At 37.3% G+C, this 5978-nt stretch overlaps 1 pseudogene; it reads right to left on the bottom strand.

The window, feature by feature from the left end:
- Positions 1–1126: 1126 nt before the first annotated feature.
- LOC102817668 overlaps positions 1127–5978 on the bottom strand; it is a 27566-nt pseudogene continuing 22714 nt past the window's right edge.

Below are 5978 nucleotides of genomic sequence, written 5' to 3'. Positions count from 1 at the left end.
GACCCTACCCAGAGAAGCAGTGATACCTGAAATGGAGCCAGAGATGATGACGTGGAGCGATGGAGCAGCTGGAGACTTTAGATCCAGAAAGGGAGAATGACTGTGTGCTGAAGACCTGGGGGGCACAGGGGAAGGATTGCATGGAGGGGATTGTAACCATGGCAATGATACCATTTACGATAGAATGAATGTAAAACCAATGTTCTCCCATGTAAACTATCACATAATCCACAATAAAACATTAAAAAAAAAAAAAAAACAAAACACATTATTGCCATTAATTTCTTAAAGATGTTTAATTTTATCTGGAAGTGATTCCTTAATGTTATTTTATGTATTGAAAGCTATATACTACATACTAAGACAAACATTTGACTAACATTAGATATGAACAATACCTAACTATTCCAATTTAGGTACAAATCTGATTTAAAGATAGACTTTGGAATGGAATTCAATGGTAATCTGGAGGCTGCCTAGATTATGTGCAAGGCACTGCTCTAAGAGCTTTTCATGGAATAGCACATTTAAAACTTCTAATAAACATAATGAAAATATAAACCTTAGGACTATCTTACAAATGATTAAGCCAAAATAGCCAAAACCCAGACTCACTGCTGCTGAGTCAATTCTGACTCATTATCCCACCCTCCAGGACTGGACAGGACTGTCCCACAGGGTTTCCAGAGCTATCATCTTTACAGAAGCAGACAACCACATCTTTCTCCCTTGGAGGGGCAGATGGGTTTAAACTGTCCATCTCTTGGTTAGCAGCTCTGAGTTTTAATACTAAACCACCTCAGATTAAGTCAGAGCAGATGGTTAAATATGATGTCATAGGAAACCAGCAAGTAGAACCAGTATGATGTTGAAAATGACATCTGATATGATTTAAGACTTTCTTAAATTTATAACTATCAGAATTATGCTTATTTTGTAAAGTCTAATATATTTTCTGTAACGATCGAAATGTTTCTATATGTATGATATTAACATTATCTTTCTTCCAGACAAAATCTTATGCTGAGCTGTATAAAGCAAATGTACTCCCATATTCACATTTGTAATTCTTTAATAATAATGGGTGAGTAACCAGAGAAGAGTCCCTACATTAACCACGGGCAATTCATATATAAACTTGTGAGCCATGATTTAAGTTCATCTCACACTCTTTGTATTTAAACGATTTCTCACTGATGTGAATTCTCTGATGTTGAGTCAGTTGTGAGCCACGAGTGAAGGCTTTCCCACATTCCGTGCATTGGAATAGTTTCTCGCCAGTATGAATTCTCTGATGACGAGACAGATGTGAGCTCTGAGTAAAGGCCTTTCTGCATTCTCTGCATTCATAGGGCTTCTCACCAGTATGAATTCTCTGATGGAGCGTAAGTTGAGAGCCATGACTAAAGGCCTTCCCACACTCTTTGCACTCATAAGGTTTTTCTCCAGTGTGAATTCGCTGATGTTGAGTAAGTTGTGAACCACGAACAAAGGCCTTCCCACATTCCTTACATTGATACGGTTTCTCACCAGTATGAATTCTCTGATGTTGTACAAGTAGTAAGCCACGAGCAAAGGCCTTCCCACACTCATCACATACATATGGCTTCTCACCAGTATGAAGTCTCTGATGTTGAGAAAGATGCGAGCTCTGAGTAAAGGCCATTCTACACTCTTTACATTCATAGGGCTTCTCACCAGTATGAATCCTCTGATGTTGAGTAAGCTGTGAGCCACGAATGAAAGATTTCCCACACTCTTTACATTCATAGGGTTTCTCACCAGTATGAATTCTCTCGTGTTGAGTAAGCTCTGAGCCACGAGTAAAAGTCTTCCCACATTCTTTACATTCATAGGGTTTCTCACCAGTATGAATCTTCTGATGTCGAGTAAGAAGTGATCCCCGATTAAAGGCCTTTCCACATTCTTTACATTGATAAGGTTTCTCACCAGTATGGATTCTCTGATGTTGAGTCAGCTGTGAGCCATGACTAAAGTTTTTCCCACATTCCTTACATTCGTAGGGTTTCTCATTAGTATGAATTCTCAAGTGTTGAGTGAGTTGTGAGCCACGGATAAAGGCCTTTCCACATTCTTCACATTTATAAGGCTTCTCACCAGTATGAATCCTCTGATGTTGCATAAGTAAGGAGCCCCGAATAAAGGCCTTTCCACATTCTTTACACTCATATGGTTTTTCTCCATTATGAATTTTCTGATGTTGAGAAAGCTGTGAGCCACAAATAAAAGCTTTCCCACATTCCTTGCATCCATAGGGTTTCTCACCTGTATGAATTCTCTTATGCAGAATAAGTTGTGAAAGCTGAGTAAACACCTTTCTACACTCTTTACATTCATAGAGTTTTTCACCAGTATGAAGTCTCTGGTGCAAAGTAAGTTGTGAGTTCTGAGTAAAGGCTTTCCCACATTCTTTGCATTCATAAGGTTTCTCACCAGTATGGACTTTTTGATGTCGGGTGAGTTGTGAGCTACGAATGAAGGCTTTCCCACATTCTTCACATTTATATGGTTTTTCACCAGTATGAATTCTATGATGTAAAATGAGTTGTGAGCTCTGAGTAAAGGCCTTCCCACATTCTTTGCATGCATAGGGTTTCTCACCAGTATGAAGTCTTTGATGAAGACTCAGCTGGGAATCACGACTAAAGGCCTTCCCACATTGCTTACATTCATAGGGTTTTTCACCAGTATGAGTACTCTGATGTTGAGTAAGGTGCGAAGCTCGTCTAAAGGCCTTCCCACATTCCTTGCATTTATAGGGTTTCTCAGTAAAATGACATATTGGATGTTGAGATAAGTAAGTATGCTGATTGAAAATGGACATTTTTTCATATGTGATCATATCTTCCATAAAATACTCCTCTTGGTTTTCTTCTTGCCTCTCTAATGTACCTTTAACTTCCAAATAATCTCTGAATCTGGACTCTTCAAGACCACAGCTATCAAGCCTGGCAGTCTTTTCCCATTGGGATACTTCTGTTTCATAAATGTCCTTTTTTGGAGGTAAGTCCTTACTTGCACACCTTGAAGGGAAGTCTGAAAGATAAAATTAAATACTTTTTTGTAATTTCATTCAAAATAGAACTTATATAGTAGGAAATAGGGATAATATGAAAATAATACTCATAATATATAAATGGTTTACATCAGTGTTTTAAAATTTTTATGATACACAATAATGCTTTTCACATAACTGACTATATATACATATATGTATAGTTTCATAAAATATCAACCCTGTTTTCTATTCTGTACTCATTCTAGTCCATTTCTCTCTCTTTTACACACACATAAAATGTTCAAAATCCACTCAATTGATTTCATGGTCTAGTAATACGGTGCTACTAGAGTTTGAAAAAAAATTATTTAGAATGATCATGTTTATTAACATGTAAGAAGAAAACAGAAAATTGTATAAGTTGACCTGAGAAGTTAAGGGAAAAGATGGAGACAATGCTTTAAATCAGTGGTTTTCACATTTTGACGGGGATTAAAACCACCAACTTTATGTGAATATAGTGATAAAACAGGAAAAGAAAATGGAGATCTCTAGTCTTCATACTTGTACTCTACGCAGTGATTCTGATCCAGATATAATGAAAGAATTGCTTTCTCTACTTAAAAAATTTTCAAGTTTCCACATTACACTTTGAATAAAATGAACTCTTTTCAATGACTTTGACAAAGTCCCCCATTATCTGTCTGTTCCCTATTTATGTATCTAATTGTACTCACTAGCTATTCTTGGCTTTGCTCACTATTTACAAAACACACTAGCTTTCTTTCGGCTCTGAAAACGTTACAAGGTCTTTTTCAACTTAAGGCTAGTCAGACACTGTTCCATATCTTCTAAACATCTTGTATGAGGCTCTATGCAAGCTGGTGTGGTGCTGCAGGATAAGTGCAAGACCTCAAGGTCAGTTTGAACCACAAAGTCGGTGGTTCAAATTCACCAGCTGCTCCTTGGAAACCCTATGCTGGGTTGCTATGGGTCAGAATCTATTCAACAGCACTTAACAACAACAAGTGAAAATAATGAGTAGGCAAGTATATGTACAAAGATGGGACTTGGGAGATATTTGGATTTGTTGTTGTTGTTAGTTGTTAGGTGCCATCAAGTCGATACCAACTCATAGCGACCCTATGCACAACAGAACAAAACACTGCCCGGTCCTGAGCCAACCTCAAAATTGTTGCCATGCTTGAGCCCATTGATGCTGCCACTTTGCTCTCATACTTCCTCATTTCTTTCATTTGCTTTAGCATTTCTACACTGGAGAGCAAGTTTCAGTGTCTCTTCGGACATCCATTTTGATCTTTTCCTTCTTTCTTGTCTTAATGACTTTTTGCTTTCTTCATGTATGATGTTCTTGATGTCATCCCACAACTCTTCTGGTCTTTGGTCTTTAGTGTTTAATGTATCAAATCTGTTCTTCAGATGATCTCTAAATTCAGGTGGGATATATTTCATTATCTTCAGCTTGAGTTTGAATTTGCATATGAGTAATTGATGGTCTGTTCCACAGTCTGCCCCAGGCCTTGTTTTGACTGATGATATGGAGCTCTTCCATTGTCTCTTTCTGCAGATGTAGTCAATTTGATTTCTGTGTATTCCATCTGGTGACGTCCATGTATATATTCGTCTCTTATGCTGTCTAAAGAAGGTATGTGAAATGAACAAATAATTGATTTTGCAGAATTCTATCATGTGATCTCCAGCATCATTTCTATCACCAAGGCCATATTTTCCAAGTACTGAAACTTTCTCTTTGTTCCCAACTTTTGCATTCCTATCACCAGTAATGATCAGTACATCTTGATTGCATGTTTGATCAATTTCAGATTGAAGATTGAAGCAACTCACAAGCCACCACTCGTCTATCAGTTTGTCATACTGTGGTGGTTTGTGAGTTGCTGTGATTCTGGAAGCTATGCCACGGGTATTTTAAATACCAGCAGGGTCACTCATACTTGGATTAGAGATATAAATATCATCTATTTGATTAGATCACCCCCATGAAATGTCATTGGATAGTAAAGAGAAAGAAAAGAAACATTTCGGTCTTGGCCTGGATTCTCAATGTAAAGGAAATCCAAAAGTTTATGATTAGTATGTAACACAAGATAGAGCATAAGTAGACTTGTTCCCCTATAACTTGAAATTATTGAATAATGCATATAGTATTAATGTTTGAACTATATGAAAACATGAAATATAAAATATGAGAAAGGGACTATATAGAAGCAGAAAGAAAGAAAAGATCTGAAGTAGTAAAGGAGATATGAAATTTCTATAAAAGAAATGTTATTATCAATTGTACTAAAATCTCAAAGAAAAAGTCTTAAAAGCAGCCATAGAAAAAATACAGATTATTTACAAAAGGAACGACAATGAGGTAAGTGGCAAGCTTCTCAAGAGCAACATTAAAAGCCAGAAGACAGTGGGATAATATCATCAATGTACTGAGAAAAAAATCATTGTCAATATGGAATTTTATACCTAGTTAAATCACCAGACAAGAATGAGAATGAAATGAGGTTATGTTACAATAGCAACAAAATACAAACTGAGGGTATTTACTAGCAATTTTTGTTGTAGTTAAGTGCCATGAAATCAGTTTCTATGTACAATGACCGTGCATAGGGTTTCTGAGGAGAGGCTGGTGGGTTTGATCACCAACCTTACTTAGTGTTGTTGCTGTCAAGTCGGTTCCAACTCATAGTGACCTTGTATAGGGTTTCCGGGGAGCAGTTGGTGGGATTGAACCACCAACCTTTTGGTTAGCAGTTCAATGCTTATCCTACAGCGCCACACCAGGACTTACCTTATGAAATTGTTTTTGTTAAGTGCTGTCAAGTTGGTTCTAACTCATAGCAACACTGTATAAGGTTTCTGAGGAGTGGCAGGTGGGTTTGAACCACCTACCTTGTGATTCAAACCAACCTTCTGGTCCAGT

The sequence above is a fragment of the Chrysochloris asiatica genome, unplaced genomic scaffold, assembly GCF_000296735.1.
Source record: "Chrysochloris asiatica unplaced genomic scaffold, ChrAsi1.0 scaffold00104, whole genome shotgun sequence".
NCBI lineage: Eukaryota > Metazoa > Chordata > Mammalia > Afrosoricida > Chrysochloridae > Chrysochloris > Chrysochloris asiatica.
Note: the sequence above shows the minus strand (reverse complement) of the source record. Positions and strands in the feature narration are given on the sequence as shown.